This window comes from Mauremys mutica, chromosome 3 (genome assembly GCF_020497125.1).
Source record: "Mauremys mutica isolate MM-2020 ecotype Southern chromosome 3, ASM2049712v1, whole genome shotgun sequence".
Taxonomy (NCBI): domain Eukaryota; kingdom Metazoa; phylum Chordata; order Testudines; family Geoemydidae; genus Mauremys; species Mauremys mutica.
Genome location: NC_059074.1, coordinates 171,327,772 through 171,350,617, shown reverse-complemented (window position 1 = coordinate 171,350,617; position 22,846 = coordinate 171,327,772). Strand labels below are relative to the sequence as shown.

Below are 22,846 nucleotides of genomic sequence, written 5' to 3'. Positions count from 1 at the left end.
CCCTAAAGTGCAAAAGGAGAATGACTTGAAACAAATTACATCCACTGGCATGAACCAAGGGTTTGCTCTAAAGCAGATTCCTGCAAGTCTTGAAGCTAACAATACAAAATATTTTAACTAAAGCAAGTCACTCTTCCCTCCCCCCCCCCACCGACCCCATGCTCTGATCTCTCAAAAATGGCTAAATGGAATTTAAAAAAAAAAGTTTCCTTAAAGCAATTACAGTTTGAAAGGGAACAAGCATCAGATGTTTCTGCCCAAATGGTAAATTAAAAACTTAAAATTAAACCCTTAGAAATCAAAGCACTCCCTCAACCATTCATGCTGCATCACTGTGATCTCAAACCTGCTACCAACACTTCTCACTGACTTACTTAATTGAGACCCAACACGAGGTGCACCTTGTGTTCCATTTTCTCAAACTCTTGCCTATGGTCTGACTAAGCATTTTAAACAGCCACTCTTAGGTAACAGCCCACTAAGTAACTAATTGTGGCCTTTAATGAAACTGTGTGTTAGACTATACCATCACAATGTAACACATCAATTTAGGAAAAGTTAAAAAAAATGTATTAAGTTGCACTGCATTTTATTCTTCTGTTGATCAATGCTCAGAAGTTCTGGATGTGTAGATAATTACCACAACATGCGGCTCAGTACAATGCTGTAGCAAAAAGGGCTAATGCGATCTTTGGATGTAGGAAAGTGATTTTGACTGAGTACTCAGCATTGGTAAGACCACTACTAGAACACAGTGTCCAGATCTGGTGTCCACACTTCAAGGGGGATGTGGCAATACTGGAGAGAGGTCAAAGGAGGGCCACAAAAATGATCCAAGGGCTGAAAAACAAGCCTTATAATGTGAAGCGTAAGGAGCTCAATGTATTCAGCTTTTGGAAGACAAGGCTGAGAGATCACTGTATATAGGTATTTCTACAAGGGAAAGATATCTGATGGGGTGGGGGCTTTTTCCAACCTTGCTGATAATGGCATAACAAGATCCAATGGCTGGAAGATGAAGTTAGATAAATTCAACCTTGACAGAAGATAAAATTTTCTAGCAGAGGGCAATTAAACATTGGAACAGCTTACCAGGGGAGGTGATGGACTCACCATCTCTTGGAGTATTCAAGCCAAGATTAGATTTATTTTTAAAAGAGGTATTAATTTTTAAAAGAGGCATTAATCTAGCCTCTGGGAGAAAAATACCTACCATTGCTTGTGCATGCAGGGTATCTGGCTCTGATGGTCATGGTGGCTCTTCTAGCCTTGTAATCTGAATCCCCCCTGTTAATCCCTTTCCTTCATGGCCATGGGGAGGACAGGGTTGCCTGCCTTCCCTCAGCATGCTTATAACACTTGCAGCTCTGTATTAAGATAATGACTATGAATAAATCTCATGGGCCAAAGCTTCAGCCAGTTGCCTTCATTGTTCAGGAGGGAATTATTTTCCCCTAATGCACATGTGGGAGGGCAGGGCTGCCTTCCTCTGGAGCACCAGAGATTGTCCACAGCTAGAGACAAAACAGCAGAGGAAGTGGACCAATGTTCTAAGATGGTACAGAGTATCCTCCTTCTAGATGCCTGGCTGGTGTGTCTTGCTCACATGTTCAGGGTCATATTAATCGCCAGATTGAGTGTTGGGAAGGAATTTCTGCCCAGGCAGGGACCATGGGTGGTTTTTGAACTTCCTTCACAGCCTGGGGCATAGTTACCCTCCTGGAATTATTGAGAATCTCTTACCTAATCAATGTTCTGTCTTTGCAGGGGCCTGAAGAATTGATGACACCTCAGAGTCTCTTTTCTGTTTTTGCACATAGTTTAGACTCCTGAAGACCAAAGTCTTTTAGTCTAGCTCAAGTCTTCGGACTTAGCACTGAGGTACCTGGGTGAAGTTCAGTGGCCTGTGATATACAGCAGTTTGCACTAGATGTTCTACTGGTCCCTTCTGGCCTTAAACTGTATGAAAAGCATACATATGCATATGCCCAAACTTGGCACGTACAGACACGCACTTTGAAAATTTGAGGGTGAACTCAATGGTAGCTTTGCCATGGGTCCAGGCTATCAGACCTAATAGCTGCATATATAAAATTGTTAGAGCTTTCACTGCACAATCCATCAGGATCAGCTTTGCTCTTGCAAAAGCAGAGGCCAGGTGTTGAAGTCAGGCCACTTATGTCATTTGACTGAAGAAATGTAATAATTCACAAGGCATTTCCTAGTCATAATTTTAAAACAAAAATACAAGCCATGTGGTAATTCAAATGATGGATGAGTAATATTAGCACCTTTTAATCCTGAGTTTTCCACCTTCAGGATATAGTATCAAGCTGTGTTTGGCTAAACAAGTGTTTTATATGTAATTCATGAAAAAAAGTACCAAGTAGTTTTCTCTCCTTTGCGGGGGTGGGGAAGACATCCAAGACATGTAAGTGATGATCAAGGTAACAGCTGACATTATCAACATGCTAAAATTGGTTGCAAACAATGCTAAGGTGCAAGTTACATGCTGGCCAAAATTACACTTGGCACCCACATTTAATACTTCCCTCCACCCCCATCCCTTTCTTCTCACTTTCATAAATGATCTGCTTTTTCCTTGGCAATGAAGCTGTATTTTTTCAAGCTGGCAAAGTACCTGACTCTCAGTCAGAGTTCCTGGTTTTTATCCATAGCTAAGTCATTTGTTTTCTTCTCACTAAATGAAAATTCTAGTTTTTGGGGTTTTTTTTACAAAACCAGTGAAAATAAGTTAATTTTGCAATAGCAGAGAAAATAGGAAACATTTCCTAGTCAAGAACTAGGAGTCAGCAGATCTTGGGATCAGAAGAACGAGCAATGGCTGATGGACACTAGCTGCTTTGCACTCACACATAATGGCTCTTTGACTGTCATTCCAACAACTGAGGAGTTGTTGTTTTATTAGTGGCTTTTGCTAGTACTGCCTCTGCCTTGATGCCAATAAAACCCAGCAGGCAGACCATGGCGAGGCAGGTGATGAGCTGAGATTGTCCTTTGTCTTCTTTTCAGGGATTCTAAGGCTAGAAGGAATCAATTATCTAGCCTGACCTCCTCCTCCATTATGTCCCAACTCCGCCATTCCCATTCATCACCTCCTCTATCCTCCCATCCCTCCCAATTAAAAAACCCAACAACCCTCTCTAATAGATGGCCCTAGGATTGGGGGGACAGAGATGACTTAAAAACCAGTGGTCACCAACCGGACGATCATGATCGACTGGTCAATCCTGGAGCCTCTGCCAGTTGATCACGATCTCCAGGTTCTAAAAGTCCAGCAGTACAGCAGAGCTAAGGCAGGCTACATGCCTGCCCTGGCCTCATGCCATTCCCGGCAGTGGCTGGCATATCTCTGCACCGTCTGTGGCCTTCGGGGGAAGGGGACAGGAAGCTCCACGTGCTGCCACTACCCTCTGCCCCCTCCCTCAACGCCAACTCCGCAGCTCCCATTGGCAGGAACTGTGGCCAGTGGAAGCTGCGGGGATGGTGCTTGTGGCCCGGGAGGGGGGAGTCAGCATGTCTCTATGCGCTGCCCACACCCGCAAGCGCTGCCCCCCACAGCTCCTATTGGCCGCACTTCCTGGCCAATGGAAGCTGCAGAGTTGGCACTGCGGGGTGGGGCCAGCAGCAGCGTGCAGTGCCACCTGGCCCACCGCCCACTCGCCAGGGGCCACAGAGACATGTCAGCTGCTTCCAGGAGCAGTGTGGGGCCAGGGCATGCAGGGAGCCTGCCTTAGCCACGCTGCGCCGCTGACCGGAAATCACCTGTGGTAAACGTCTCCCACCTGGCGCTTACACCTCGCATCCCCTCCTGGACCTCTGCCCAAGCCCAGAGCCCCCTCTTGTACCCAAACTCCCTCCCAGACAGTGCACCCCCTTCCACACCCCAACCCCCTGCCCCAGCCCTGAGCCTGTACACAAATTCCCTCCCAGAGCCTGCACCCTACACCCCAACCCCAGCCCAGATCCCGCAGCCCTCACCCCCTCCTGCACCCCAACCCCCTGCCCCAGCCCTGAGCCCGCACACTGTACCCAAACACCCTTCCAGAGCCTGCACCCCTCATCCCCTCCTGCACCCCAATACTCTGCCCCAGCCCAGTGAAAGTGAGCAAGGGTGGGGAGAGCAAGCAACGGAGGGAGGAGGGAATGGAGTGAACAGGGAAGGGCCTCAGGGAAGGGGCAGGGTAGATCCTGGTTTGGTCTTAAATTCAAAATGTGATCTTGTGTATAAAAAGGTTGGAGACCACTACTTAAAACTAACACCTCCCCCTTCAGAACTGCACCATACATTCCACAACCACATCACAGAAATGAGCCCTTCTCTTTGTCCCAGTCCCTCAGTGAAGTGATGATTGAATGTGTTTTTAAAAGCCTAAGATCTAAGCTGAGACAGCAACATGAATTCTGTATGATCTGTTGATTGGCACTGAAGTATAGTTTGTGTGCATTCGAAAAATCGCAAACTTTAAAAACCATTACTGGAGCTGATCCTAGGAATGCCCTTTGCTAATCAAAATAAATAAATAAATAAATCTCAGCAGCATATCATCAACAAGTACAAACTAAAAGAAAAATAAAGATATAAGTTAATATCAGATGAAGAAAAATCACTCTCTGCAGGATTAACAGCTGGCAAGAGCATGATTTACCTAAAAAAATATCCGGGAACAATCTAGGAATTAAATTACTTCACCATCAAAATAGCCATGGTTGATGCCAACAAACTTTATCCACCCTCCCTTTCCCCTTCTTTTATCCTCTGCTGGATCCTGTGTAAGGATTTCATAAACATCCATGATATTTCCACTGGGAGTCTTCAGGAGATGAGATAAATATAGCACTCATTCTCTCCTTGCACAGACAGTAATTGATATGTGTCTGGTAAAAGTTTAATTTGATCCACTTTACTGGTGAGATAGCTAAAAACTTGTTGACAATCCCTGGAGGCCCACAGGCAGGATCGCTGTACCCTAAACAAAGATTTCCATCAGATTCATCATAATATGTAAACCTTTCTTTCAGGAAAAGACAACTTTTTAGCTGAATTCATTGCACAGGGACCCAAACAGATAAATAATTTGGAGTTGTTGTGAAATGTGTGTTTTGATATGGATTCAAATTTTGCAAATAGTCCACTTATTTATAATGAGCCACACCAAAGCTCCAGCTCTGTACGCACCAAGTTTTGGGTGGATTCGAATTCCAGATCCTAATTTTGTGGCTTGCTCCCATCTTTTTCTTATGATAGACTGAACTGACAGATCTTTACAAATCACACACATGTATTCCAATTTACCATTGGGAATACACCCTGCACACATGAGAGTTGAGAGAGCAGCTGGAAGCTGCCACCAATGACTGCAGGGGGCAGGACAACTATATGAGCCCATTCTTGCATCTATGTTGAAATGGTCAGGCCCAGTGCCATCCAGAAGATCAGTGACCACACTCCTCATTTTACCCATCTTCTCTGAGCCTCAGGTTGACCACAACATGAGGTGGCAGCCTACTGCTGATGCAGTGCTACGCGGTAGCTACCTGCTGCCAAGTGAACCTGTTTGTCTCAGGTCTAATTCAGAGAAGCAGGTAGTTACTGCTCCCCTGCTGCAGGGACTTATAAGCACATTTTCTGGTACAATGGACTTGCAGCCTTGGGGGACATGCACCCAGGTGCCTCTGGAAATTCCATGGTGGGTACGATATCTTGGCCATACCCCCAATGCACCTCCTCCCCCCAACAAGTTCAACTTTGTGCTTTCCTTTGCAGGATGTGCTGCAGAGGCAAACACTTCCTATGCTCCCTACTGTAACTAGCTGGCTTGTGCCAGCTCCTTCATAAGTTAGCCCAAAGAGTCTCATTGACTCACATCCAACCACATAAAAAGAAATGCCAGTCATATTCCTGCCACGAGCCCAGCTGCGCTCTGGGGTTGGTGTAGAGCAGCACTGCGCAAGGAGCCACTCCAGGAGAGACTGTGCCTTATGGAGGCACAGCTTTCCAGGGCACAGAGGATCTAGTGGTGTAGCCAATCCCCCCAGAATGCTCATCCTGCTCTGACTGCTCTGGTCCCACTCTCTTTGAGCATTACAGGAGCTGCACAGTGGGAGCTAATCCTGAACTCCCTGGAGATCATGGAATCAAATTGTGCCTGGCCTTTTTGTAGAATACAACAGGCCTCATGTCTTCCCACTCTGAACACCCTTGAGTGGGTCCATCACAGTCTGGATCCTTGTGGGGAAAAATACATTCCTCAAGGGCATGAGCATGAAAGACGCTGACCCCTCCCATGTCTGCTGACCTCCGTCAAGCATTGACAGTGTGCAGCATCTTACAGAACTTGGGCCCGAGAGCCGTAACCTCCCCAGTGAAGAAAGCACTTCATAGGACTCCAGAGACCCAGGTTCTCTTTCCAGCTCTGCTACTTGGTTGCTAGATGAGCTCAGGCAAGTCACAGCACCTGTGTGACTCAGTTTCCCTATCTGAAAAATGAGGATAATGATACTGCCCTTCCTTGTCAAGTGCTTTGAGGTCTCCAGAGCAACAGAGCAGTATGAGAACTAGGGATTCTTATTACTGATTTTATTTCTAAAATTCTCAAGACAGGGTCCATGTCTTCTGATTAATTTGCAAAGTTCCATACCCATCTATCACACTCTATAAATAAATGATATTTGTTTGTACCTAAGGCGATTATGTGTGATTCATATCAGTTCCAGGCATGGCTATAGATTATAAATCAAGTTATAACAATTGTACAGACACAAAACTCAAGACACACTAGATTAATTCTGAAATTATTAAATGGCAGTCTTTTCTACAAATGGAAGTTCCAAACAACTGAATTTCTCAAATCATGAACTATGTTTTATTTCTGCTGATGAACATGAAGAGAGATGTTTCATTTAACTTTCTCCTAAGGACTAAAGTTTTGTTCTAACCTCCCATGAATTTCCTGAGGGAGAACCACAGATGAATCAGATAAAAAAATCACGATGCTCCAATAAATTTCCATGCCAAACTGCCCTTATATTGGTCCCAATACAACCATTTACCACTCGATTCTCAACAGCATAAGCTGCCTCTAGACATTTTCTCCTATGGAAACTCTACACTTCGTTTAACGCCACAACATTTTCCCATAAATGTTGGTCTTGCCCTCTTTTCTCTCCGTGCTCATATTTATTGGCTGCCAAGACTAATTTTGCAACCTGCAGCCCTCTCTCCCTATGCTTTGCTTGGTCTGGTCCATGTAATAACAGTTTTCATCACTTACAGGGAAACCTATAAGTCTCCTGCTCTAATGGGGATTCAGTTCATACTTTATCTTTCATCCCCAGGAAACAGCATATTTTCAACAACAAGTGCAAGAATTCCACAGACATTTCTTTAGCTAGATAACTATGGGCCTCTGCCCAATATCGTCTAGGTACCAGTATGGCCCCCATTAACGTAGTATTTGAACGCTGCATAATCATTAACAAAGTTATCCTTGCAACACCTCTGTGAGGCAGGGAATAGCATTATCACCATTTTACAGACTGAAAATCATAGGTGCTGGAACTAGGGGTGCTGCCCCACCCCTGGGCTTGACGTGGTTTCCATCATATAAAGCAATGGTGGACAACCTGCAGTTCATCCGGGTAATCCGCTGCCAGGCCGTGAGACAGTTTGTTTACATTGACCATCTGCAGGCACGGCTGCCCGCAGCTCCGAGTGGCTGCAGTTCACCATTCCCAGCCACTGGGAGCTGCAGGTGGCCGTGCCTGAGGACGGTCAATGTAAACAAACTGTCTTGTGGCCTGCCAGCTGCAGGTTGTCCACCACTGTTATAAAAAGTTTACAGTTTGGTTCAATGGCTCTCAGCACCCCACTATAAAATTGTTCCAGCACCCCTGTTGAGAACTGAAGCACAAGATTAAGAGACTTGCCCAAGGTCTGAATCTGTGGCACAGTCAGCAGTTGAATGCAGATCTACCAATTCCCACTCCCATGCCTTAATTACAAGGCCATTCTTCCTTCCATCTGTCTTCATATATGACATCCATCACTATGGTACAGAGCACTTTTTTAAGTCAATGGGAGTTGTGGATGCTCAGCACTTCTCAGGATCAGGTTCTAAGAAGGTCCCTTAGCATCTTGCTCTCCACTTATTCATATTGGCACATTAATTTCAGCCTTCTTAATGGTAGAACTTTTTTTTGTAAGAGAAACAAAAGCATATCTGTATAATTTTTCTATTTGCAATTGCTCTAAGCAAAGTGATTTTATTTATTGTTCTCATTAATCTTAAGGTTGTCTTCTGAATGGCCTAGTAGTTTGTTTATATTCTGGTTTTCTTAGCAATTCATCATCAGTCTAACTAGGGTTTAGTGTGCAATATACATTTGTACCCAGTTCACGTTAAAAAAGGCTGAGGATAATGTCCTGATTTTATCTGGGATTGCAATCCAACTTCCACTTATGAACATACAGCTGTGCGTGCCCCTTGTCCCTGCAGCAACCTGAGCATGAAACCAGGGTCTGAAAATGTCAGGCCATGTGTACTACTATATTATACATATATAATTGGGCCCCTTCTATAAGGAGAAACTCGAAGGGCCAGATTCTCAGTTAGTGTAAACCAGCATTGACTTCAATGGAGCTACAATGATGAATACCAACTGGTCCACAATATTTAAGATCTCTGAGAGAAACCAAGAGGTATTTGTTGTAATATTTAGTTTACTGATATTTCAAGTAAACCATAGCCCAAAGCACAAAGCTGGGAGACAATTTGGCAGCTGAAGAAAGCACCCCTGAAATCATTCCATTGTACTATTAGTTACTCTGAGTTTCTAATTCTTTAATTGGAATTTGTGACTAATAGTTTGCATGCCTGGATTTTTTGTATAAAGTTTTTTTAATAATAGTTTTTGTTTAATAAATCAATGAACAAAAGCCAAATAACCTCCATCCCATTTGACAGAAATACCTGAAACTGATGAATTAGCTATGATCCAGAATTGAAAATGCGAAGTGATATGGGGAACATTTTGAATTTACTGATATTTTTCTTACAAGAAATGACATGAAAATGTATCTATTCATTCTGTATTTTGAGAGCTTTACCCACCATATTTCAGCACGGCTGTGAAATACCTAAGTGACAGGTCCAACTGGTAATTATAGACAGCAAGCTCCATTTTTGTACCTTCCCCTACCCAGCTATGATTCACATTCTACTTTTACTGCACCCTGTAGATTAATAATTGTGTGCACTACTGTGCTAGGCATTATGAAATTTACGTTTTTGTAGTGCAGAATTCTTGATCTCTCCATAATGGATAATAATCTTGCCTAATCTATTTAAAACAAAAGCACTTCCTTGTTCCTTTGAAGAGATCCATGGGAACACCACATACCAAACTAGCTCTTGGGCTGCTATTTGTGGATTTGGAGTTGAACCTGCAGACTTACTCAAACAGTTCCACTGGAGTCAGTCTGGGCAGATAGGGCCTGATCTTAAGTTGATGAGCTGCCCTGATTAGCATGAGGGTCCTACAGGAGAACAGCAGTGGAGTGTCTTGAAAACAGCTAACATTACAAGCTAACACTAAGTTGCAAAGTGTCTTCTAGTCCTGCATGTAGGCTAGGAGGCTTTGCAGGGAAGCGTGTAAGCTGGTGCTTGTCAGTCAGAGAGCTAGCCTAGAGCCAGATGGGTTGAGTTGTGCCTTTCTGCATTCGAGAGCAGCCTGCTTTGTCTCTCTGTTTTTGGTTCTTGCGTGTTATCATTCTGAGTTCTCAGAAATAAAAGTAGTGTTATGTTGCAACCTTCCAGCAAGTATATTTTATGTTTTTATCTGGCTTGTGTTTATTCTGTGATCATAACAAGCAGTAGTTGGGTTCAAACAATATAATTCAGTGCTGAGGAAATATGGAGTGTCTGAGGATTCAGTAACTTACTGAATGGCCTATACAGATCACCTAAAACAGTGATCCAAACATGTTTTGGAAGGACAAGTCCTTTTGAAGTGAAAGTCGGACTGCACCGCAGCTGTTTATCATATGTCAGCAGGCAGCTCCCAAAGGGACAAGATGAGAAGTTGCTATATGCAGATAACATAGCAATAATGGCATCCTCAAAAGAAGACCTAGAGGAAATAGTATACCAGTGGCATGACCAGCTAAGCTGGCATGGGATGCCAATAAGCATAACTAAAACAGAAGTCATGCAGCTCAGTGCCAGTGCCACAGGAAAGCTTGCCAGAGATTAATGGAGTGAGACTAGAAGCAGACTGACCAGTTCACATACCTTGAAATCTGGGCTTGGGTTGCCAACCCTCCTGGTTAGGCCGGGATTCTCCCAGAATCGGGCTTTATCTCCCGGGGGCTACTGAAGCCAAGCCATGAGATTGTAGGCTGTTAAAAGTCCAGTGGGGCTAAGGAAGGCTCCCTACCTGACCTGGCTCTGTGCCGCTCCCAGAAGTAGCTGGCATATCCGACAGTGGCTCCTAGGCGGAAGCTTCCACCTCGAGCGCTGACTCCACAGCTCCCATTGGCTGGGACTGGGGGACGCGGCCAATGGGACCTGCAGGGGCAGCACACACAGCTGCCTGGCTGCCCCTGAGCCTAGGAGCCGTTGCCGGACATGATGCTGCTTCCGGGAGCCACCTGAGATAAGTGCCGCCAGGCCGGAGCGTGCACCCCGAACCTCCTCCCACACACCAATCCCCTGCCCCAGCCCCCCTCCACACCCAAACTCCCTCCCAGAGCCTGCAGCCCACAGCCCACACCCCCTCCTGCTCCCCAACCCCCTGCCACAGCCCTGAGCCCCCTCCCACACCCAAACTCCCTCCCAGAGCCTGCAGCCCACAGCCCACACCCCCTCCTGCTCCCCAACCCCCTGCCACAGCCCTGAGCCCCCTCCCGCACCCAAACTCCCTCCCAGAGCCCACAGCCCAAATCCCCTCCTGCACCCCAACCTCCTGCCACAGCCCCATGAAAGTGAGGGTGGGGGAGAGCGAGCATTGGAGGAAGGGGTGCTGGAGTGAGTGGGGGTAGGGCCTCAGAGAAGGGGCAGGGCAGAGGCAGGGCCTTGGGGAAGGGGCGTGGTAGGGGGGTCAGGCAAGTGTGTTTGGGTTTGTGCGATTAGATAGTTGGCAACCCTACAAAAGTCTGCAAGCTTGAATGTGAGATACAGTCCTGGTTGGGGAGTGCGGAAAGAATGTGGAACAACATCTCCAAGGTATTGTATTACAAACATAAACCATTAAGTCTAAAAGCCAAACAGCGGTGCACCCCACAATGCTGCATGGTGTGGAAGCCTGTGGTGCACCCCACAATACTGCATGGTGTGGAAGCTTGGGTGATAGATGGCAAATTCAATGCCTACAGGTGTTTGAGAAGGGAATGTCTTCATGCCATAAGAGGAGTTATATGAAGAGACCGATTCTGAAGTGAAAAGTATTAGGATGGAAGTCAAAATCCATGATGTGGCTGACAAAAACCAGGAAGTGCAACTTCACTAGTTCAGACACATGCAGAGGATGAATGAAGGGGACCTGCTAAAGATATCATGGAAGGATAGGGTGGTAGAACAGAGACCTGGAAGAAAGCAGAGGAAGCAGTGGATGGACTGCATCAAAGATGGTGCTGCCTCTGGCAGAAGAAAATGGTGGATGCTGCCACAATGACCTGATCCCAGTTGAGGGGATAAGAAGAAGAAAAAGAAGATAGTCTCAGATATATTCTGAATCCCTGAAGTCTGTATTCCAATGCATTTTGCCCTAAAGTGGCTCCTTAGGGTAAAGAGTGAAATGGCATTATTGGTATGTATTTCAATGGAACAGTTATTTTATTTCAGTTTTTTGGAGCAGAAACTTCAAAAGTGTGCCTCCTCCAGAGTTTTAGCTCTGGGCCCTTCTAAATTAATAGACAGGTTTTATAAACGACTTCATAGCAAACCTCAAAGTGAACTCTTGTCATGTTATTAATTCCAGGTACAAGCTGCCTGATTTTCCTCAAAGTTCACGTGATTATTGCAGTACAAGTTCCAGCTTGGTGACAAACTTCCCCTTCCATCCTCCCCCAAAAAAGCCAATTCTCGGCGTGGGAATGGATACGAACAGGATTCCATGGAAGGTATTATCACAATTTGTAAAACTGAGCAAGAATTGCCTGGGCTACCTGTTATAGCATGGGCATCAACCTGTGATCAGTATAGGTATTAGAAAGGAAAAGCAAAGCTGGGTGCTTCTTACATCCACAGTAAAGAATGCTGACAAATGAGCTAACACTTTTCTAGTAAGGAAGGTAACACCTAATTGTACTTAACTAGAACTATGTTTATTTTTAGCACCTCACATAGGAGATGGGTGGAGGTTGTTTACTGGAGCATTTTGCTTTCATTAGCAGAGGAAAGCCTTTAGAAAAGTGGCCTAATTTCATGTTCCCTTGGAATAAGACAATCTCCATGGTCACAAGCCAAATATACAATCCCCAGAATTCAGAAATATACTCTTCAAGTAAGAATCACTCAGAATATTGAGGAATCCACAATTCTGTTTGGCTACTAAGGAGTGACCATGGACTATAATCTGCTAGCATGTTTTTTTTTAAAGGGAGGGGGCAGGAGGGAATACATCCTCAGCTCCTGATCCAGCTGCTTTGCATTTAAAAGGCTCTAGTCCCAACAAGCTTCTAATTTACAAAAGCCCATCAGTGCTATTGGAGCAATCACACTCCCTTAGTGTTGGTAAGCTTCCAGGATGGTAAGGAGATACTACTAGAGCTATTTTATAAGCCAAAATGTTTAGAAAAGAGTGACTTGCAATTGTGGGTACCTCTGTTCTGGAGTGCTAAACAGAGATTTCAAAGGAGCCAAATTTGCAGATGGTGGGAGTTCAGCACTTTCTGAAAACCAGGCCTCTTGATGATAAAACATGCAATCAAAATTTGTACTTTGGATTTGGGAGGAATATGGTGTTTCAAAATAATTGAGTATCAGCTAACCCCAATTGCCACAATTCCTTGCTAAATTCTTAGAGTGCAAGGCACATGTTTATCAAACTGCTGTAATTTATACCAGAGGACCAGATCAGCACGTGGTCAACCCAGAATCTGGGTACCTGAAGATAAGCTTTGCATCACCTTCGTAACAGCTATGGCTGAAGTAGAACCATATCTTCTGTGCAGCAATTTTTAATATATCTGTACACACAGTGACCACTAACAACAGTAGCCAAATCATGTAAAAGAATTTATTGACTCCAACAGAGTTCATCTCAGCGGGAAAATTCTCTCACCTGCCAGTACACTGAGCAGCCCATAGCATGCAGGAACAAAAACATTGTCAGGAAACTCACACTCCCAACTCCTTTTCAGAGCCACTCTAACCAGAGCTTTAAACAACAACTCAAGAGAAGCGAAGACTATGACACAACTGTAACAATCTCTTGTGCACCAGTTCATTTCCTTTTCGGAGCATGTGAACTACAGACAAGCAGACCTTAGAAAGGCACTTAGCAACAAACTGTTTAAATAGAGCGTAACCAAGTTTATTCACCTCCACATAGACTGTGCATGGCAAGGACAGTGACAAGACAGTCTTGTGATGCCTGTAAATATTTATGAAAACCAGAAGCAAAGCAGACTTCTGCCAGCATTGAAAATGCCCACAAATTGCTTGATTAACTGCCATGGGGAAATTCTGCTGCTGCTGCTGCATTTGTCACCAAGTGCCAGAGAAATGGCAATTTACAGAGACAAGGTCTCATAAGGAAGCCCCAACATCCCACTACAATGAAATGAGTAGTGATTTATTTGGCGGAAAAAAAAATACAAAAAAATGTGTTTTCCCTGGAATTACCAGAGGCAACACGAAATCCAGCAATGCAAGTCCTGAACTATGTCACACAGGGCTGGCGTGATGAATGGAGGGTTTAATTCAGTTGGCATACGAGCACCTGACCAAACAAAGGCGTGTCCTGCCTGAACCAACTTAGCGTGCTGAAACAGATACTTTTTCTAAATTTAAATGCATCAGACTGGTATTTAAATATTTTGAACCGCACAATAAAAACTCTGGAAAGGCAACATGAAATGTCTGAGTTAAGCCTTCAAAAAAGCAGGAAATTCAGCATGAAGGTTGAAAGTCACCCTGTTTCGCTTGTGTGTGGCAGCCCATGCAATATCTGACCAGGTCTGGGCTTCCTTTATGGGTTTGAATGTGGATTTTAAAAAAAAATCCAATTTGTGTTCAATCAGAGTATGATCAGGAGGTGAATATGAATCAACAGAAATACCATAAGACTGCTATTTTCACGGTCTTTGCAGTGGAAGGAACACTGGTAACACTAAGTCTCAGTCTTTCTCTTTATTGCTAGCAGAAGTGTGCCCGGAATACTTCAAGGAAAGAATTCTAGGTATATTTTGTCCCATGAATTGGAGCTTATCTTGTAGTTCAACACTGATTCCCAGTGGCAGCTACAGATTATAAAGAAAATAAGCATATGGAAGATGTTCTACAGAGCCAGAGAACAAGACAATTATGAACAAAAAAGAATGGAGCAAATTGTATCCTCTTACCCTCATGAGACCCTACTGATGTGGGGGGGGGGGCTTGCAGGAAGGTAGAACTTGGTCCAGCAACTCAAATGTGGGAAAGACAATGTGGCGAAGACCTAAAGAGTTTGTGTACATGATGCGTGCACAAAAAGGGTGCAGTTTCTAAAGCACATTTACATGTTGTGCACTAATTTGTCTATGTAGCCCCTGCTGGTGCTCACTAGCGCACTTTAATGTAGTATTATGTTAAAGTGCACTAGGGAACTTTTAGTGTGCATCAGCAGAGTCTACATGGACCAAGTAGTGAGTAACACATTAGTGTGCTTTCGAAACCACACCCCTGTAATGCACATTGCCTACACTCCATTTCTTTGTGCATATGTACATGGTGTGGCAGAGAGTTCGGTCAGATTTTAGATACAGTATTTGTATGCCTTCATATTTGATGATGGTCATATTAGATTAAAAAGTTACATGAGAGACCAAAAACCCTAAATCAAGAACACCCTAAAATACTGTGGAAGTTTGGATTCAGCACCAAGTTTGCCAAGCAACTCCTAAAAGGCCAAAATAAAACTCCAGTTCTGAACATCCCAAACTTACAGAAGTTCAGATCCAGATCCGGATCCCAACTCAGGTCCATCTTCATATTGCACCTGAATGAGAGCCTTACGATGCATGCGCAGCCCTGTGTGTGTCTGAAGAGCCCAAAATATCATACTAATCTCCTTACCTCCTGCCTCCTGCCCCTTCAGCTTCATGTAATTTTTGGAGCATCTGAATTTGTGACAATTTTTGATGCTACCATAAAAAAGAAAATAAGAATCACACATGAACAGTACCCAGGGCTGATACTAATTGATACTGGAGCAACTCCATTGTTATTTGTATAAGTGAGGGCAGAATCAGGCCCATAGTCTTAAAAAGCTCCCTTTAACATTCAGTGTGAAAATTACAGGAAAAATAAGGCTGGAGCTGTGAAAATGTCCTCGACGTTACACCCAGAAACCAGTGCCCATGTCTCTTTGCATGTGAAAAAAAAAACATTTGCTCTCACAAATTGTAAATATACCTCTAACTACTAGATTTGCATATCTAAATGTGGACTTTGCATACACAGTTTCAGATCCATTTTGAAAGTTTGGTCCTGACTGGAGCTAGACTGTGACTTTAGGCACAGCCTGGGGCATGGGCAGGGCATAGCACCATACTAGGAATGCTACAGGAGGTGCTGTCACTCAGATACTCCTTAGAGAAACAATTTCCTCTTGGTTCCCCCTTACTCAGGGGAAGGGGAAGTAATTTGCTCTTGATCTACAGCAGCAGTAAATTACAAAGTCTCTCACCCAGTTTACACGTGCTCGCCAGTGTCTTGGGAGCAGAGTCACGCCTGGTTTCTCTCTGCATACCTGCTCTGGAGGGGGAAGGTGTAAATGGGCTTACTCCTGCACACCCACACCCAAGGCTGAGATAGTTATGAAGGGGCAGAGAAGGTGGTTATTTAGTCCTTCTTACTTCCCTTGCATAGGTGTATAATCCAATTCCCCATCCATGGGTGTAATTTTAAGGGAGAGGGGAGGGGACGTTCTCCCAAACTTTCTACATGGTGGGGGACACAAGACAGTTCCCCACCTCTCCTCTTCAGGTATGGTCTGAAAATTGGAGAGGAAGGTAGTAGAGCAGGGATCGGCAACCTTTGGCCCGCGGCCCGCCAGGGTAAGCACCCTGGCGGGCCGGGCTGGTTTGTTTAGCTGCCACGTCCGCAAGTTCGGCCGATAGCCGCTCCCACTGGCTGCGGTTCACCGCTCCAGGCTAATGGGGGCTGCGGGAAGCGGGGCGGGCCGAGGGATGTGCTGGCCGCCACTTCCCACAGCCCCCATTGGCCCGGAGCAGCAAACCATGGCCAGTGGGAGCCACGATCGGCCGAACCTGCAGATGCAGCAGGTAAACAAACCAGGGTAAGCCCCCTGGCGGGCCACATGCCAAAGGTTTCCAATCTCTGTAGTAGAGGGAGAAGCAAAAAACAGTAAGTGAACATTCAACACTATCATTTCCACTTCCCTCCCAATCTGCTGATCAACTGGGTAGGGAGAAGGCAGTTGCAGCCTTCTGCTACAAGAGCCGACTGTCTTGCCTCATGGGCAGGCAAGAAGCTGCTCCCTGGAATGGCTCAGCTGAGGTCCCTGCCTGCCTTCTCCTCCTCCATCTCCCCATCACATCTACCCACCTGCCTGCCTGCCCACCCACCCACACCCATGAAGAATGTTCAGAGGTTCAAGTTTGGGGGATGGGTGGACACATTCTTGGGGGTAGGAGGTCTTGGATAGACTTCAGGGGAACCCCCAAAAGCTGAGATTTTCTCATAGTCCCATGACTCCAGCACCTCAGGGTTTGAAAAAACATGCATCATGAGACTTTTGATAGAATTGTGAGTTAGGCAACACTGGATGTTGGTGGAAGGGAGGGTTTGGGCACAGAGATGGAGGAGACACTGGAGATTTGGAAGGAATGTTTGTTTAGGATGTAAGAAGTCAATTCCTCGGGTGGGGACAGAGGGCTTGCAGCAGTAGGTTTGTGTCTCATTCCACTGGTCCCAAGTTATCCCTATGTTTTTCCATTATGGGTCAGCAATCCTCATTTGAGAGCACCAAACAAATTAAAAATCCCCGTAGGAATCTTATTTTAAAACTCACTAATTTCTGGGATGTTGCAGAAAAGGGCTATTTCAGATTACTGCCCCGTACCTTTGAGCTCTTAAAAAAAAACCAAAAAAACAAACAAAAAAAACCACACACCAAAGAGTGGAAAGCATCTGAGCTTTTTGGAGAAAAACAGCTTCGAGCCCCAAACAGACTCCTTTGCAAAGAGTTGGGTGTTTTTTTTAAACTATCCTCCATGCTGAGAACATTTGTACAGACCAAGCTTTAGCCATCATCACATGATTTTACAACAGAGTTATTGTGACACTTTGGAAATAGGAGTTGAGTTTGAAATTATGAAATAATTATGAAGCTCTCCAGCCTAATGGTGTGAACAAAGCTGCTGTAACATGCTGAAGCCAAAATAAAGTATGTTTGTTTACCCAGAACAAAAACAAGTCAGCACCGATTTAAAGAAGGAAAATATATATGTTTGGGGTGACCAGATGTCTTGATTTTATAGGGACAGTCCTGATATTTGGGGCTTTTTTTTTTAATACAGCCACCTATTACCCCCATACCCCCTGTCCTGATTTTTCACACTTTCTATCTGGTCATCCTAAACATGTTACTAGTTCATCTACAGAGTTAACCCTCATTAACTCCCACCATCATTAAAGGGTATCACAATGGCATTCTATTCAGAGTCAAGGGTTGGAGTTAACACTTCTTCCTTAGTTTGTTCCTTATAAACAATGGGACAGATTCTCAGTTGGTGTAAATTGATGCTCCTTTGAAGCAAACCCACTGAAATCAATTTACACCAGCTAAGGATCTGGTTCATTGGGTGTCGGGAGATTTCAATTGGCATGCCAAGTCACACAGCAAAAAATATTTAGTAATTTGTGTCACTATCTCTATCATGCACCACATTAGGATGTATTTTTAAAAACCTCTCTGAGCATGTACGTTAGAAAAGATGGGGTGCTGTTCATGTACAAACACAAAGTTAGAATTCAGTACAAACTGATGGGCTCGTTCTTCACCGTCTTGCATCTTATGCAGTCATTTACTCCGGTGCAAAGTAAGCACAAAATGCTATCAAATCAGGATGGTGGTATTTTTCACAGGTGTAACTGCCCAAGATGCAAGGCAATGGAGAAGGATGCCCTACTACCCTTCTAATTGAGCTAAATCCATGGCACTTATTCCAATCTCATTTACACAAGTGTAAATCAAGAATAATTCCATTGAGGTAAGCCCACTAAATGAGAGGAGAGTTAGGTTCAACATTTTCTCATTGCTCACAGTGAAGTTAACTGTGCAGACTATTCACTTAATAATCACTTAGCTGGGATTATAGACTAGTTGGTAATCCACTGTGTTTAAATTCTACGGGGCTTCCAAGAAATTTTGCAATTTTTGTTGTCTCACATGGCTACTAGTTTAGCAGTCTGATGTAATGTGATGCCTCAGGATGCACAGATTCTTTCTCCCGTATGCCTCAAAAAAGGCTGATTTAATTTTTAAAAAACTATTTTAGCTACAGTGAAATTACCTTCACCCATATAGATCCCGCATAATTGACTGTAGCTCGAGAATGTTCAGTGAGTATGTTCTTCTCCCCACACAATCTAAAACCACAACATGTGCTTGAAACTTTGCCAGTTTCTTTTACTCTATCCTGTAGTGTAGGGGTAAGCAACCTATGGCACTTGTGCCGAAGGCGGCACACGAGCTGATTTTCAGTGGCACTCACACACCTGGGTCCTGGCCACTGGTCCAGGGAGCTCTGCATTTTAATTTAATTTTAAATGAAGCTTCTTAAACATTTTAAAAACCTTATTTACTTTACATACAACAATAGTTTAGTTATATATTATAGACTTATAGAAAGAGACCTTCTAAAAACGTTAAAATGTATTACTGGCACGCGAAACCTTAAATTAGAGTGAATAAATGAAGACTCGGCACACCACTTCTGAAAGGCTGCCGACCCCTGCTGTACTGTAAGAAAATAGTTGTGAAAAGGACCAGAGCAGAAATGAAAAACTGGTCCAAGGTTAAGTGTGAAATCTGCAGCTGATACAGGAAACAAAATGCAAGACCAATACTTGAAACAACATGGCATTCCAGTTCACCATTAGTCCATAGCTGGCTCACATCTATTAAATAGAAAAAAAAATCCCTCTTATTTCTGGTCCACTTCTCAAATGTCTGAAATTAAACTGTTGCACACATTTAGGTAATCATGGGACGCCAAATGAGTTAACAACAAATAATGGCCTACAGTTCATGAGTGGCTTATTTTGGCAAGTCCTTTTGCTATCACAGTTACAGTTCACCACACCAAGTGCATATTATATACAGTCAAAAAAGCTTGGCAAAAAAGTAGAAGTTACAAGAGAACGATACATTAGGGAACTAAAAAAAGAGGCACTACTAATAGAAAGCCATCCAGTTTCCCCCTTGCAAATGCGAGAGTGCCCAATAGGTTCCAAACAGAAAGTCACTCTCAAGTTCCCAAAATAACATCAACATCAAGGTCTTGCATCACAATCTCCTCTGAGGAGCTGTCTTAGTGCACTTATAGTGACATTTGTAGGCTAGATCTTTTCCTGCAGAAAAAGAGGAGACTGCTATGGCAGTTCTGCTTTTCTTTTTCAGTAGGGGATCAACGCCATTATTGCTATTTTAGAAGGTTAAAGGCAAGGCATGAAATCCTAGCTCCATGGGAAGTCAGTGGCAAATCTCCCATTGACTTCAATGGACCCAGGATTTCACCCTAGTCTTTTTTTAAATTGCCGGTACAATTTTGCACTTATTTACTCGTGAATGCAATGAATATCTCTTGGATATTCAAGTATTTTATTTGGGAGCACAACCTAGGCTCAGTTGTCCAAGCAACATTACACCTATAGTTAGCGCACGCGCACACACACACACACACACACACACACGCAGAGCTAGACCAGATTGAGACTGATCTCAAAATCAATCCCACAGCTGCTCTTCTTTGCTTCCACCTTTGACCCCTTGCTTGCCCGCTGCCCTGAAGTGATTTTATTTTTTAAATGGTAATGCAGGAGAATGTATATTGACCACAAAACTCCTCAATGCCCATTGGCAAGGGGGCTACAAGAACATCCTGTTATGTACATTCTCTTTCAACAAATCATCCCTAGTCTTAAATAAAAGGCAGGGTCACGCTGGTCATTAATATAATTGCGCAATGTATGCATAGATGCCATGTAAAGAGTTATGTATGTTTACTGCAAATGTGTTGTGTACATACACTTTGGTTCAAAAAGGCAGCTAAACAGGTTTTCTTTCAGACAATAGATGTTTATTCACCTGTCTCTGTTGGCCTCTAAATTAAGCATTGTAAGCTAACACAGTGGCTACACATCTACATGCAAAGTCAACGGGGGGGGGGAGGGACAAGAAATGGAGTCAGGATACCTCTTTAGCTTATTTTCCTGTGTGTTGCTGCCCTGTTGCAGGGATGTAAATAGAAGACAAAGATGACACCCCTTTATCTTGCACCTAGGAAGTAAATGGGCATTGTGTTTACATTCATGAAAATGTAACTGCCTATGTCAGTGGAAAATGCTGCAAAAGACTGAGTAAGACAAGTCTTCTTTAGACAGGAGGTTAGCCTGTTATATTTAGTCTCTAGAAAGTGTGTTATGATTTTGTTTCATATGTAACTTAGTTCCATTATCCTTACTAACTATTTCTTGAATCTTTGATGATAAACTCACTGCTGTTTTCACTATAAACATATCTCAGTGCTATGGTCTTATACAAGCTCATCCTGAGTTGAATCATACAAACTGGTGTGTACACTATTCCTTTGAGGACAGCAGACCTGGTATTTCTGTGAGTGTTCAGTGAAGAAGGAGCTGCATGCTACAAGGGAACACTTCAAAAGGATTCAGGAACTGGGGTACAGCTATTGTTAACCTGCAAGACAAAATAAGGAATGGCAGAACCACCCAAGCACTCTCCCCTGGGCTAACAGGCTGGTGGTGTCAGGGAGCTCACATCCAGTTAAGTATAAACAAGTCTTCCTCTCACTGGAAACAGGCGGGGTAACAAGGTGACTCTCAGTCTTGGGTGCTCTGAGAACCATCACAATGCATTGTACAGGAATCCCAAATTTTGTCACTGGGACACAAAGCTAGTTCAGTTATGAGGTCAGCGTGTTCTCTATGCACTCCTGGAATTAGAAGGCCAAATATTCAATTTAAGTCTCAGATTTTTACATATATACTTTTGTATGTGAAACCGATTCCAACTGCAAGAGTAGATATGCAGTTGTTTACATGACCTTTTAATCAGCCAACTGTCCAAGATGCATGAAGGAAGAATTCACACAGTCAGCTATGTACACAAAAGTATGCAGGCAAGACTGGAGGCTGACCTATCCAGTACTGGGACTTAAAAGGAGCACGTGCATAGAGTTATTGAGATGCCAGCCAAGCCACATTTAAGTGTCAAGTCCCTTTGGTCAACCAACCACCTTATGGGCATCTCCCTCTACCTTCCCCCAGTTGTGAGTTAAATTGATTACGAAAAATAAGGTTTTCTACATCACTATAACTGCTCTGGAAGAGCTGGTCTGCATGCTGTGATGTATATCTCCTCATTATCAGCGCTACAATCGATCAAAGGAGAAATATGGGGTTGGGCTAGACTGGCATGCAACAGGATTCTTTGCATTGGTTTGCCTTTTGGCGAGACATTAGCAACTTTTTTTTTTAAATGAAAGCTTAAACTTCCAGAAACTCAACGTGGCTATGAAAGAAATGGCCATCTAGTTATGCCGCTCCATCAAGGCAAGAAGAAACATATGAACCTCCTAGTTTATCTCCATGATATATTAACTCTGAAACTTAATGACAACAACATTTTGTATGGCAATATTTCACTACTGATTATCTATTTCACCCCTGATTATTTTAGCAGAGCCATCCAGCAAAGTGGGATCATAGGTGGTATTTGAGTATGGCAATACCTGTTTTTTCCCCCTCTCTTCACTCTGAATCCTTCCCTTAAGTCAGTGGTCCCCAACCTTTTTGTGGCTAGTAGCACATTCATGTTTTCAGAAGAGTGTGGTGGGCGCCAACAAGTTTTCAAGGCTTATTTTGTATTTGTACATTAAATAATACAAAAAACATATTTAAATATAGCATAATATAATATATGAATCCAGAGAAAAGCCCGAGAAAAGCCACGAGGACAGATAACACCGGTGCCCGCAGCCCCAGAGTTCTCTGTCCCCAGCAGGTGCGGGGCCGCGGCTTCTCTCCGGCTTAAGCCATGGTCCTGTGCCTGCCTGGGACCGAGAACACTGGCACTCGCAGCCTGCAGCCCCGGAGTTCTCTGTCCCCATCAGGCGCGGGGCCGCGGCTTCTCTCCCCTGCTGGGCACTAGGTGGGCACACATAAATGCCCCAGCAGGCACCATGGCGCCCGCGGGCACCACGTTGGGGACCACTGCCCTAAGTAATGGAAATAAAAATTACATACTAAAACACAGTGCCAGGTTAAAAACTGAACAAGTGGGGGATAGCAGATTTTGTTTTGGACTACTGTTGAGTGTACATTTACTCCATTCCCTGTGTTGACATCATAAC

The 22,846-nt window shown here is 44.0% G+C and overlaps 1 long non-coding RNA gene across 2 annotated transcripts in view; it reads right to left on the bottom strand.

The window, feature by feature from the left end:
• Positions 1 to 22,846, bottom strand: part of LOC123367580 — a 134,636-nt gene that overhangs the window by 16,461 nt on the left and 95,329 nt on the right. Inside the window, exon 5 of one of the 2 annotated variants that reach the window (XR_006578539.1) lies at positions 20,649 to 21,171. The exons of the other annotated variant lie outside the window; for it this stretch is intronic. This is a non-coding gene — a long non-coding RNA (uncharacterized LOC123367580). Of the gene's footprint in view, positions 1 to 20,648; positions 21,172 to 22,846 lie in introns of those variants that run through there. 2 annotated transcript variants of the gene reach the window in all.